Below are 14,019 nucleotides of genomic sequence, written 5' to 3'. Positions count from 1 at the left end.
ATACAGAAAATTAACATTGTTTAACATTTTTTCAGCTGTTCATACTGATTGGGGTGGGTTGGGTGTAGGTTTGATTTTTTTTTAATACTTTTTATTTTCAGATCATAAAACTATTGGTTTTGAAAGGTGATTATCATCTTTATTAAAGGCCAAGTGGGGATGAGCCACATCTTGACACGCTCTTACAGTTGCATAGTGATTGCCACCCAGTTTTGTGGGTACCCATCTCTCATCCTTACCTATAATTTCTTCAATGAAAACTTACTTACCACACTAGATTGGGCTACTGTTGTTTCCATCCCCCCCCCCCACTCCCCCCTTTGCCCAGCTGTTTTACAGGGTCATTTTAAAATGGCAGAACAGAGAGCACATTGTTATTTTTCTCCCTTTGTTATTAAATCTTGTGCTTCTGTGCTGATGAAGAGAAATGCTAATGTCTTATTCATAAATTACTATTATTATTGGTTTATAAAGCATACAAATATTCAGTGGTGCTGTACATAGTAAGAAACAAACATGGGGTACATAATAATACAGGCAATGGTGTACATTAAATATAGACACTGGTACAAAATACAGAATCGGTAATTACAGTGACAAATGTAACATGATGAGTAAGATGTATATCAAATTACAAGTTAAAAAATTCAAAGACACAAAAAGGTGAGAGAGCCATGCCCTTGAGATCTTACAATATAAATACAAGGACTGTCATCCGCAGAGGTCTGGAGTGATCCCTCAGTTCAGTGCCAAGTCCACTACTGATGTGTTCTGTTGATTTAGAGGGTGGACAACACCCAATGATGTAGTGCATTATGGAGTAGCATGGAGCTGGGTACCCCACCCGGGTAAGTTAATATTGATGAAATAGTGACATGCCAATTGTATCATAAAACATCCAAATTGCATGTGTTAACCTGCCTGGTGTTCTGATGGGCCGCGGGAAAGTTTTTTGCACATTTTTTTTCATGTAGCTAGCCTAACGCTAGCTACATGATTCCCCCCTCCCTGCGGCGTCCCTCCCTACCCTCCGGTCGCCGCTGCCGCAATGGCCCGTCCGGAAATCCCGTTCTGAACGGGATTTCCTTGAGGGCTTCCTCCGTCGCCATGGCGACGAACGTCGTGATGTCATTGACGTCGGCGACGTCGTAACGTCACAGGGAGACCTGATCCACCCCTACGCGCTGCCTGACACTGATTGGCCAGACAGCGCACGGGGTCTCGGCTAGGGGGGCCCTGTATCGCGGTGGGTAGCGGCGGATCGGCGGCGAGCGGCAGCGTGCTTGCTGCGTGTTTAAGAAAAAATTGTTCAAATCGGCCCAGCGGGGCCTGAGCGGTGACCTCCGGCGTCTCTGGACGAGCATAGCTCGTCCAGAACGCCAGGGAGGTTAAACAAATACCTATCAGCCCTCAACAAAAACAATTGTATTTGAAGGCCCAATGTTTCAGAGTTAACTGCATTTTCTGATTGCAGTTATGGCAAAAAGCAGATGAAGGAGACATTGCTCAAACATTTGAAATGAGAAAACTTGCTGACATGGAAACTGATGTAAACTTTACTTCTGAGCAAAATATGACTGAGAATAGAACAGCTTTACAGAGAGATTAACACAAATTGACTCAGAGGAGTAAATTAACAACAAAAGCAAAGCCTTGACTTGTTCATTAGTGGAATCCTTGTAGCTGCTGCAGTTGATGTTGCTGCTACTGATATCTCGTCTCAGATACTGACCAGAGACCAGAGCAAATGATTAGTTCAAGTGCCAAAGTCTAATGAGAGAAAGAGAAAACAGTTGAGGCTCGTACTGCAAGAAAAAAAAAGATGAAGACTTTTAATTTGTCTGACATTTCTTAAAAATAGTTTTACGGCCAGTGTAGAATGGTTGTGCGTACAAACCAAGGTATTTCATAAAGAAGAAAAGTTGAAATATAGAGAAAAGCATGTGCTGCCAATGTAAAATGTTAAGAATGTCAGAAATAAACCTTCGGCTGTTTTCACACTCTTTATGTGCATTTTCTTTATAGCAAAACTGAGACCCAATGTTAATAAATGGGCTAGTTCACACTTGAATGCATTTTTCAGCAATGCAGCACTCTCAGAAAACTCATGCAGAAAAAAGCACTCAGAAAACTGATAGACACATGTGAATCCAGCCTCAGGCCCCATTCACACCTAAAAGCGCAAAACGCAGGCGATTACCGCAAATCGGCCAAGTGACAACGGGCCCATAGGGTATTATTGAACTAGCGCTTTAAAAAGCACTTGCATTTGAATGTTTTGCTGAAATCGCTCTAGTGTGAATGGGCTCTTAGTGTTTTTGTAACAGGAAGGCTATACAGCAATAAGAGACCATGCAAAGCTGTAAATAAAATGTTTGTTTCTTTTCATATTACTGTCAAAATTATGTTAAATGACCCCTTACCATTCCCCCCATTTACTTAAAAGTAATACAATGTTCTCCAGATATTTGGTGGTCCTCCCATGCTTCTTGGCAACCATAGTTGGTCTTTAGAACCATGGCAGAACAAACCAGCAGAAGTTTTCACTTTTGACTTAACTGGTGTTTAGATTCAAATATATAGATTCAATATAGATTCAAATATATAGAACCCCAAACCTAACCTAAAAGAGGCATATTCATGCAACAATAAGGGTTCTTTGCTATTTATAAGGCACTATGATATAGGTATGATAAAAGATTACAGTAGGACAAAAAGCATTCACATAAATCATGCATCCTCCAGGAAACCACATTTTCTAAATTGTAAAACTTTGTACCTATAGCACTAAATTTAAATGACTAAGCCCCTAAGCTCATGTTATGTTTTGGTAAGTAGGGATGGTCAACGAGAGGCAAATAATTATGAATTGATTCAGGATTATGTAAGTCTTGTATACTGAATACTATTGAAGTCATTCTGTTAAAATTATAATGATTAATTCTGGTCTCTGGAGAGCAACTGCAGCAACCAAACACATCAAAATCGCTCATAACAAATATCAAACACCACAACCACAGTCCAGCACCACAACCACTGCAGAACCCCCTCCACCAAAGTCTGTGAGCACAGCAGAACTGCTGCACTAAGCTGTTGCCCACAACTGCATCACCCACACTAGGCCACTGTACAGGTTACAACTTTCTGTTAATATAAAGGATTCCTGGCAGATCAGTTGTCACTGCTTTGTAACTGTGCAGTTTACACGTGCATTACAACTGTATTTTAGTTACATAGACGAGCCTTAACTTAGCGTGTCAGTTTGGCAAATGGAATGGTATACATGGTCCATGCATTGTTCTGCATCCCCAGTTGTGAGAGTCTTAAAGAGAGTCTGAAGCGAGAATAAATCTCGCTTCAGACCTTTTAGATAGCAGGGGCATGTGTGCCCCTGCTAAACCGCCGCTATCCCGCGGCTTAACGGGGGTCCCTGATCCCCCAAATCTCCTCCGTACAGCCGGGGAGCGCTTCCTGGTTGGGGCAGGGCTAACCGCCGCAGCCCTGCCCCACGCGCGTCTGTCAGCGCGTATCTCCGCCTCTTCCCCTCCCCTCTCAGTCTTCCTTCACTGAGAGGGGCGGGAGAGAGGCGGCGATGCGCCGCTGATAGACGCGACTGGAGGCAGGGCTGCAGCTGTTAGCCCTGCCTCCAGGAGCGACCAAGTCTGCGACCAAGTGTTGCAGTGGGGGGTTTGGGGGTGAAGGGACCCAGTTTAGCGGCATGATAGCGGCGGTTTAGCAGGGGCACACATGCCCCTGCTAACTATGAGCTCTGAAGCGAGATTTATTTTCGCTTCAGGGTCTCTTTAAAACAATGCAAGTTTCAGGGTAGAGGTGGAAGGCTCCGGAGAGGTGTTTCAAAATATTAAACACAGAACATTTATATTGCGCTTTTCTTCTGGCGAACTCAAAGCACCAGAGCCGCAGCCACTAGGGCGTGCTCTATGGGCAGTAGCAGTGTTAAGGAGTCTTGCCCAAGGTCTTCTTCTGGAGTGGTTCTGGCTTACAGAAACAGCCAAGATTCAAACCCTGGTCTCCAGTGTCAGAGGCAAAGCCCTTAACCAGTACACTATCCAGCCTATTAGCACCGTGGGACCAAAACACCCCTCCAGTGGAGTAGGCTGAATGTTTTACTGTCTCTAACTGTTTTACTGTCAGTCTATTAAGTGTCCCAGAGTTAGAAAAATGTCAGTAGTTCATATATTCTATCTCTCTCTGCTCTCAGAATTTGTATTCAGCAAGAAAAACATGTATGGCTGTAATTTGCTTATCAGTGATGTCTTCTATATTCCTGACAAGGTACAGACAAGACAAGACAGAAGCTGTCACTTCCATGCCTTAAAATTAACTCTTTCAAGTAGCAAAATAAAACAAGTAAAATGGCCTGGTTATTAATATTGTTTGCACTGTAAATAAACATCTATCTCATATTTGCCACATGTTGCCTCGGGTTGCCTTTTAGACACTTTCCCCAAAGTCGGTAGCTCCATTCAGCTGCTGACTTTGAGAAAAAGTCGTCCTGTGTAATACAAGTAACTATGGAAAGAGGCATACCATTTTTAAGCTCTCTTTCTCCTCTTTCCAATGACACATAAACCGCCGCCCTACGCCATTTAGTTTTTGATATTTTTGCAATCGAAATAGCGGTGGCCGCGATTTAGTTCTTACCAAGTACCCCTCCAGCCTCCCCTAACAGTGCTCACTGCAATGAATGCTGTGTGTTTTTACAGTGAGGCAGTGATGAGCGAAAATGCTGATATTCTCTTCACATTAAGTTTCACAAAAATAATGTAATATTCGACTTTCAAGCAAAAATGCTATTGAAATTAATTTTTAATTTTTTTGCGCTTTTTGCAAATTTTTGCAGTAAATATGATTTTTTTTTATTTGCTAAATTTCCATTTTTTGAAAATACATTATAGTATATTTGTGAATATTTTCTCAAAATCGAAAACAGTATTTTCGATGCGAAAATGACTTTGGAAAAATTTGCAAGCAACGCTGCAATGAGGGTTTGTGTTTGCATTCATTGTTAATCTCACTAATATTATAAATGCGAAAGTTTGGATGTTTGGATGCTTGTTACTTAATCACGCAACAATGGCTGAATGGATTTGAATGAAATTTGGCACACACATAGTACATTACCTGGAATAACATATAGGATACTTTTTATCCTCATAACCAAAAAGTGGGTGGAGGCAAATACTAACTTCACTGGTAAACTGCAGCGAATCTTACACTGTTAATGGTAGGATTCGCAAACTTTGTACAGTTGGTCGCTGGGTGACCAAGATTAATATTCAGAAACGTGGGTGGAGGCTACAAAAGCTAATCAAAATTCACCTATTGATTTTTAAGGGGAATATTTAATTGTTGTCATTAATGCAATGTTAATGGCACAAGCCTCAAACCTGGTACCGTTAGTCATTGGGTGACTGGGGTTCAAATTCAGAAAAGGGAGTGGAGCCACAGCCAATAATATCTGTCTCATTTAAATGCAAATTATTGATGCCAAAGACTGCAAAGCTCACAAACTAGGTCATTGAGTAATTGTGTGTTAGGGTTAGAAAAAGTGGATGAAGCCAACACCAGCCAAAATGCATACCCGGGCAATGCCGGGCCATCAGCTAGATTTGTATAATTTATATTTTAGATATTGTGTATATACAGCACAACTTATTTAATAAACATTTGTTTTTAACCAACCAAGAACACTGCGGATTAGATATTTTTAAGGACAGGAAGCAGAATGCATTTGAAGCAGTGGATCAAGAAGTGGTCCCTGAGAAAATGCACAAACTATAGAACACTACTATAGTTTATTTGGCCAGTGTGTAAGGTGTCTCATGTAAGGTATCTCAGTAATATATGTAGTGATCGGTTTATAATTCTTATTTCTTTTGCAGGTTTATAAACCATTTAATTTCTAAATACTGTGAAAGAACATAAATTAATATTTTATTTCTGGAGAACTATAGTATATCTTGAAAAACTCCTAGTTTTAATAACTTGTAATAAAGAGAAGCCCACTTACCTTGACCAAGTCAGAAGACTTGACTACTTTCAAATTAGCTGCTGGTCTACTTCAGCAAGATGTTTTCTTACTTATTAAACTTGTCAATCAAGTCAGGTGAAGACAAAAAAGATAACTTATCAGTGAATTGCTTAGTATGATTCTCCTTCATATTTTTCTGATTAATTACCATGTAAAATAAATTACAACATTGATTGTAATGCTAAGTAAAACAAATATGTAGTTAAATAAAAGAAATACTGTAGAACACATTATACATTTCCTGCAAAAATACATGTAAAATATTAAAGCTATCATCAGATTTGTCACACATATTATAGTACAAAATCTATGGCATTTCAAGTTAATTTAAAAAGTATGTTAGAAATATATTCACTGCAAATGAATTTCTTTTTACCATTTTTCATATTAACAGCTAACATCTCATAAAATATTCTCAGTCTCCTAAGCATAAGTTGATATTTTATCAGACTCTTTCTCAGGAAACTCTACAGCAACCATTGTTTTCTTTTTCTATTTTATTCAGCTGATACTATTTGTTTATCACATATAATGCTACATAACATCTGACTTACCGGCTTTAGATGTCAGTGCAAAAAGTAATTGTTCCAATCTAGTCACAATTTGCCAGCAGAATTATATGGAAATTGGAATAAAGCATGTCTGACCATCATTCCTGCGGGCTATAAGGAAGTATACTATTTTGATAATTGTATCCTGGGGCTTTCTCAACATTTTCCTGCAAACTTAAAGTAATAATTATTGGCTTTCACAACTGACACAGTTTATAAGGGGGTGACGATGGCAGCCTTTGTATTTTGCTTACTTTCCATTTAACAGTAGTGGGGTAGTTCACGATATTTACATTATTTTCATTTTTATTTCCTTTGCATCGAGTTCCTGAAAGCATGCATGACAATATACAGATATCTTAACCTCTTGAGGACCAGTGTTTTATACCCCCCTAGTTACCATGTGATTTTTTTCAATTCAGCACTTTGCCATTTTAACGATTTATTGCCCGGTCATACAACTTTGCGGCCAAATTAATTTTACCTCCTTTTCTTGCCACTAACCGACTGCTGTTGCGATTTTTTTTTGTTAATTAAAATTGTTTATTTTTTTAAGTAAAAATCCTCTATTAACCCTCCCTCCAAAATTGGCCCTAGACTGTGATACATACACTACACTACCCATACATAGGCATCAGCCTATGTATGGGATCAGGTTGTGAGCCGTTGAGAGGGACAGTTAAGTGACAAGGCTGTCCCCTGTACAGTGCTGCGCTAGATTGCAGCGCTGTACAAATGTTTATTTTTTTTCTTTATTTCAGCCTGCCAGCTCCGATCGCGGCTGGCAGGCTGATGATGGATTCCTGCTTTGTTTACTAGCAGGGAGCACGTGCACGAGCGAGCTTGCATTCCCTGCTAATCCCGCCCACTACAACAATCGGCATTAGGCGGTCCCCAGAGAGCCGCTCTCCCACCACTCATCGGTGTTAGGAAGGCGGGAAAGGGGTAAAATAGTGCATGTATACACGATCCAGTGTGCCTTATAGCAGATATGTGGTTTATAAAAGAATGTTTCTCAAGCTTAAATATTAAGCTAGTATACAAACACAACATTATTCAAATCAGGAGGAAGAGTCTTAACGGGTTCCAGCTAGGACATCTCAAAGGAACTGTTTAGTGTTTGAAGACTGTTACCAAACTAATACTGTTATACATTAAAGCTTGCTGTTAATATGCTGTATATAGCAGGATAGGATGAAGTTGCTGTTGAGAAAAAATTCTGTAATCTGAAACCTAATTGATAGCTACTTGTTGTGCTTATCAATGAGCACAAAAAACACAAATATATTTATAGCATAGGCAAAGCTATTATCTTGTGATGCAAGATTACAAATATATATACTGAGTACTGTACTGTCTACTACTTCACTTCATGTTCTCAAACTTCTTAAAGGATCACTATCACAAAAAAAGTCTACTTTCTAAAAATTCAATGAAGATGCAAGTACTTGGACTGAGCCACTGCCAATCAGTAAGTGTTTTTGAAAATAATGAAAACCATGAGAATCCCCTATGAGGAGATGCAAGAAGAGTAGGAGGCGCCCGTAGACTTGTATCAATAATAGGTGTTATGATAGGAATAAAACTATATGAAATAAAGTGAATAAAAAAATGAATAAAATAAAAAATAAAAAAGGGGGTTCCCTTGTTCCTACCTTATAGTAGTGAAATCACATGCAAGGTAGTAATAATACTTCTTAACTTTTATTGGGGCACAAATGACAACGCGTTTCTCGGCTACAGCCGCTTCCTCAGGTCTATAGAAGTGCCTTTGAATACAAACATCAGGATTTAAAATAGACACGTAACACTCAGCACCAGTAATCATAATTACATAAACAATTAAATATATGATATGACCAATAGAATACAGATCTAGTAAAACGATGAGATATAGTCCCTAGTTGTAGCCTGTTTGATAAGGACTGTGGGGTATAGTCCATCGGTCCTGATGATAATATATAAGTACTGGTGGCTACCCTTTAAGATAATAATATATTTAAAACATATAAACAAAGATATTGCTCAGGCATTAGTAATTAAAGAATGCAATGATCAGCAATATTTACACATACATATACATCCATGTGCATAAGCAATACAGGTGAACATAACATGTATAACCCATAGAAGCCAGGAGAATTCTGTCCCATGTCTATGTAGGACAGTTATAGCTCATATGGTATATCTAATGATAATATGTAGTAGAATATGGCTCACAAATAGGCCAATAGAGGAGGGGGCCAGTCAAGGATATATATACTAAGTAGGAATAGACCAAGGGCTCCTAAGTGGGGTGGTATATGTAGGATAACCAGAGGTGTCTTCAGGGATAAAAAATTAGGTGTCAAGGGGATATAAGGAAGTGGTCAGGGCTAATGTACTACAGTGTATTAGATATAGGAGCCGGGCAAGGGAATAAGTAGGGGCTACATGAAGCGTTTCCCTGGACGAAGGGCTGGATAAGATATAAAATATAATATCAAATATAAGTGTAGAGTTCACGGGCTTACCTAATGTGGAGTGTCAATATCCTGGGCACCAAACCTGCCCGTGATATCGGAGCGCCTATTTAAACAATCGTGTGCGCCGGAGAGGAGCGGGCCGACGTCATTAGGGGGCGTGGCCGGCGGCCGGCGTGCGTCCAAGAGTAATGACGCATGTCGTATCTAGTAGAGGGCCGGAGGAGAGTGTCAGAGCGGCTTCTCTGGTTACTAGGTAACCATAACAAAGAGCTCCCATGTAGAGCACGAAGTGTTTCTCAGCGGCCATTTTGGTGAAGACCTATGGCGGTGGCCATTTTGGGATGGGTAGTATCAAGATGGGCAGATATTGAGGATTTCAGAAGCCTAAACCCGGGGGCAGTTCCAAGGGCGGCTACATTCTAAGAACCCAGGGGAGGGAAGGGAAGTGTGGATGTCCCCACAAGTTGTAACAACATGAAGGGCTATAATAAACCCGTGCAGTCCTCAGCAGTATATAAAGAAGTAAGGGAACACCATATATTAAATATGAGGAGTGGTGTAAAAAATCATAAAAGACCTACAACATTATTAGAACCACATCACACGTACAGTCAATAGGCAATGTAATAATATTAATATACGTATATATACAGTATATGGATGTTACAGGTGGAACATCCTGTAAAAGATAGTTTGAATCTGACAGATCTTGATAACAATCATAACAGTATGTGGAAATCACAGTTCCTCCAAGTTGTTACTGCAATAGGGGCTCATGAGTAGGGAAAGAGGCTGCATAACCACAACAGTGTACAGATAGACAATACCTCTGATAGGATTACCATTATGGCCGATTTATGGCCCAATCTATACCTTTAAGTAGCTAGCCCGTTGTTCAGGCTTGTATTAATATTCCAAATTACGGCCCTTCCTTTAATTCATAGGTTATATGATCAGGTCAATGATGGACTAGGGGACCTAGGGTCCGGGTCTGCATTTAGGAACGAATATAAATATCTAAAAGGCCTCCGGGGGGACTTGTATATGGGGAAGCGTAAAGGGAAGTAGTAGGGTCACAGGTTGTGCTCAAGGCACACATTAAGCCCCTCAGGTTGTAGGGTATTCAGCTGAAATACCCAGTACATTTCTCTTCTCCTCAGACTACCATGACGATTTTGCCCTGCAATCAGATGAGGGGGAAATATTTAGTACACCTCGAGCTCCGGGAACTAACAGTGAGGAGCCCAAAGCTCTAATGAGGATGGAGAATCCATCACAACTACCTGATGAACTACTAGACCTTAGCACATATAATGAAACACCTAACAACCTTGTCTCAGAAGAACTGAACATTGTGGCTAGGTCTAACCAAGTAAGAAGGGATGAGCGTTCCTCGCCAATATCCTCTATATCTCTCAAAGAGACGAAAATTCCGAGACTGAACAAACGATCAGAAAAAGGCGTTTGGACACAAACGAAATCGATAACTGATTACTATCTACCTACACAGGAACCAACGAGTAGCTCAGGTTCCAACTTGACTGGCGGAACCTCCTCATCGTCTTTTTTAGAGTTACCAACAGTAATGGGGGAGACACCGCCACTACTACCCAGGATTTCCAACTCCATAAATTTCCTATCCCCACTCATAATATCATCACCAATGAGGGCCATGAAAAGACCGGCCCCAAGCCCAGAAAGAGGGGAAAAAGAGGCGGCAAAAAAAGCAAATCGAAAACTCTCCATATAACGGAACCCACAGCCAACAACAGGAAACCAATATTCAACTTATCATCCTACACACTGAGTCATGCGGAGGAGAACGTACTGAACAGAGGATTATCATTCTGCCCAACTAAATCAGCCAATCTTTATGAGTTATTCATAGACCTAAATGCCTTCACTCGAAAGCTCACTCTTAAAAGATATTTTGCAATGAAGAAGATCCAAGGGAACCCAATAACTAGGGAACAGAGAACAACCCCCATCATCTTAAATACTGAAGATGATGATGATAAGCTAATAGTCATAGAACAAGGAAGCATGGCTGTGGAAAGATATATACATACCAACCTGAAGAACAAATCTACCTTCTACCCGACCAATCATAGAGGACCACACATTGAGAGCTTTTACTCATTGGTTCTAGATGACTTCAAGAAGATGGAAAGAAAGAATACTCATTATAATCTAACCAAAATGGAGAACGCTGCTGTCAAAAAACTGGAAACAAATCAAGATATTGTAATTAAACAGGCAGATAAAGGAGGAGGAATAGTAGTAATGGATAAAGTCGATTACTTAGAGGAAGCAAAAAGAATCCTCAATGATGAAGAATATTATGAGGTTTTGAGCAGAGACCCCTCCAAGATATATTCAGATGACCTAAAGAAACTCATATCATGGGCCTTCGAAGAAGGAATCATCAACAAAAATGAGAAAGAATTTATTATGATACCTAACCCAAAGACGGCACACTTCTATCATCTACCGAAGATACACAAGAACCTAAAGAAACCACCGGGACGTCCCATCATAGCAGGGATCGACTCTCTAACATCACACCTCTCAGAACTAGTTGACCTACATTTACAAGTATATGTACAAAAACTACCATCATATCTGAAAGATTCTACACAACTGCTGAAAGAACTGGAAGATATACCGTGGAAAGAGGGATACCAATGGGTTACCTTGGATGTTTCGGCCTTGTATTCCAACATACACCATCGGATTGGGCTGGCCGCTGTGTGGCACTTTCTAGTAGACGACGGGAACATGCCCATTAACCAAAAATTTTTTCTGATACAAGCCATATCTTTTATACTCAGTCACAATTTTTTCGAATTCATGGGGACTATATATCTACAGAAGAGGGGGACAGCAATGGGGGCAAGCTTTGCGCCCAGCTATGCCAACTTGACCATGGGTCTTTTTGAAAAATTATTATTGGATACACCCAACCCATATACCAGAAACATCATCTACTATAGAAGATACATTGATGACCTGATCCTCATATGGGATGGCGACACTTCCTCAATTTGTACTTTTAAAAACTACCTTAATAATAACGACTGGGGAATCTCTTTTACTTCCAACCACAATGAACGACAAATCGAATACCTGGACGTAGTACTTTACCATGAGAATCATACGATAAAGTCAAGGAACTTCTTTAAAGCGGTGGACTCCAACTCCTATATTGACTATAACAGTAGCCACTACAGGGCATGGAAAACAAATATACCATATGGACAATTCCTGCGAATCCGAAAAAACTGTACAGACACCAAGACTTTCGACGAACAGGCTAAAGTGCTATCAAGAAAGTTCAGAGAGAAGCACTTCCCCAGTAGACTTATTAAGCAAGCAAAGAAGAGGGCAAGGGATACCGACCGTAAGGACCTACTCAGAGCATCCACTAAACAGGAAGCAAGGACACAAAAAGAACCCAACTTCATCACTAGATTTTCAAGCCAACACAGCTCCATCAAAACGGTACTCAGCAAACATTGGCCACTTTTGCTGAAAGATCCCTACTTGAAAAGAGAACTAACTGAAAGGCCCAGATGTACCTTCAGGAGAGCTAAAAATCTGAAAACACAGCTAGCACCAAGTAAAATCAGAATAAAGAACCCTGCAGGGTCTAAGGATACGACCCGCCTGTCTAACAACATACAGGGATTGATCACACGGTGCAACCAACCGAGGTGTCTGTGTTGCGAGAAAATCCGAAACGGGGCACAGAATGTAGAATCCACCACTACAGGAGAAGTCTTCCCTTTAAAACACCAGATGGATTGTGCCTCGGACTTTATTATCTACCAAATAACCTGTCCTTGCGGATTACAGTATGTGGGACGCACGACCCAACAGTTGAGAACCAGATGGGGCCAGCATAGGCGAAATATTGAAAGAGGCTATATGAAACATGGCCTCTCCAGACACTACAAAATCCAACACAACCAAAGCATAGCTGGGACCAGCATTTGCCCCATAGAACACATCCCGGAAGACGCCCAAAATCGTCATGGTAGTCTGAGAAGAAGAGAAATGTACTGGGTATTTCAGCTGAATACCCTACAACCTGAGGGGCTTAATGTGTGCCTTGAGCACAACCTGTGACCCTACTACTTCCCTTTACGCTTCCCCATATACAAGTCCCCCCGGAGGCCTTTTAGATATTTATATTCGTTCCTAAATGCAGACCCGGACCCTAGGTCCCCTAGTCCATCATTGACCTGATCATATAACCTATGAATTAAAGGAAGGGCCGTAATTTGGAATATTAATACAAGCCTGAACAACGGGCTAGCTACTTAAAGGTATAGATTGGGCCATAAATCGGCCATAATGGTAATCCTATCAGAGGTATTGTCTATCTGTACACTGTTGTGGTTATGCAGCCTCTTTCCCTACTCATGAGCCCCTATTGCAGTAACAACTTGGAGGAACTGTGATTTCCACATACTGTTATGATTGTTATCAAGATCTGTCAGATTCAAACTATCTTTTACAGGATGTTCCACCTGTAACATCCATATACTGTATATATACGTATATTAATATTATTACATTGCCTATTGACTGTACGTGTGATGTGGTTCTAATAATGTTGTAGGTCTTTTATGATTTTTTACACCACTCCTCATATTTAATATATGGTGTTCCCTTACTTCTTTATATACTGCTGAGGACTGCACGGGTTTATTATAGCCCTTCATGTTGTTACAACTTGTGGGGACATCCACACTTCCCTTCCCTCCCCTGGGTTCTTAGAATGTAGCCGCCCTTGGAACTGCCCCCGGGTTTAGGCTTCTGAAATCCTCAATATCTGCCCATCTTGATACTACCCATCCCAAAATGGCCGCCGCCATAGGTCTTCACCAAAATGGCCGCTGAGAAACACTTCGTGCTCTACATGGGAGCTCTTTGTTATGGTTAC

Source organism: Hyperolius riggenbachi, chromosome 9, assembly GCF_040937935.1.
Source record: "Hyperolius riggenbachi isolate aHypRig1 chromosome 9, aHypRig1.pri, whole genome shotgun sequence".
In the NCBI taxonomy this organism is placed as follows: domain Eukaryota; kingdom Metazoa; phylum Chordata; class Amphibia; order Anura; family Hyperoliidae; genus Hyperolius; species Hyperolius riggenbachi.
The sequence above is the reverse complement of the archived record's forward strand: the minus strand, read 5'-3'. Positions refer to the sequence as shown.